General features: G+C 34.7%; 1 pseudogene; it reads right to left on the bottom strand.

The window, feature by feature from the left end:
• Positions 1–440: 440 nt before the first annotated feature.
• Positions 441–540, bottom strand: LOC122127696 (annotated as a pseudogene).
• Between the last annotated feature and the right edge of the window lie 385 nt (positions 541–925).

Genomic DNA, 925 nt, shown 5'->3' with positions numbered 1-925 from the left:
TGGCGGCTATGGCCAACGCTGCTACCGAGGCTGCTGGCAAGTGCTCAGATCTGTCTCCTTGCCTGGATTTTCCCTCTCTGTCCTAACTCTGTGTATAGTGATGGCACACTTGGTGTGATTCTCTGGCTTAGGACTGTTCACTGGAACTCTAAAACTGCTTTCTATGCGAGAGCTTGTTTAGCCTACAGCTTCTCCTCCACCATCTTCCGGGAATCCCCTATGACCATGGTTTAAATTTTATTTCTTTGGGATAAAATGACAATGTTATCTAATTTCAAGTTTTATAAAGTTTATGCTATGTAAGGGCCTTTCTAAGGTGAAGATTTAATATACTGATGTCAAACTAACCTTTAATTCTATGAATTACATGTATTGTTACACTTGTATTTTTGTAATCAACTTTTTAATAACTGTTTTTCATTTCTTGCATTTGAAGAATGAAAAATATGGAATACTTCACAAATTTTCATACCATCCTTGTGCAAGTACCATTTTAATCTCTGTATTGTTGTAATTTGGGTAGACCTGCTGCTGAAGCATGTAGTATCCTCTAAATTTAAGTACGTAATGATACAATATTTATACAGGCATATATCCATGGTTGCCTATTTGTAACAAGGAACCCTTATTGTTCCTAAAAATGCTATTGATCTTATTTCTCTAAAATTCTGTGCATAGTGGAAAAAACTTATATTGTATGGTCGATTGTTCACATTTTCAATTTTTTGTCAATAACTATTTTGTCATTTTCATTTCAAATTTGATCATACTTTGAAACCTTTACAGCTAAGTCCAAAGGTGATGGCTTTTCAAGTACTTATTTATCAACTGAGTTAGCTTTGTGGAGCTAATGGATTCAAAGTAAGCCTTTCTTAAGAGCTATTTCTAAACTTCTGCAGCTTCAAATCTCCAAAAAGATGACAAT

Source organism: Dipodomys spectabilis, unplaced genomic scaffold (genome assembly GCF_019054845.1).
Source record: "Dipodomys spectabilis isolate Male_0828 unplaced genomic scaffold, ASM1905484v1 ptg000307l, whole genome shotgun sequence".
In the NCBI taxonomy this organism is placed as follows: domain Eukaryota; kingdom Metazoa; phylum Chordata; class Mammalia; order Rodentia; family Heteromyidae; genus Dipodomys; species Dipodomys spectabilis.
Note: the sequence above shows the minus strand (reverse complement) of the source record. Positions and strands in the feature narration are given on the sequence as shown.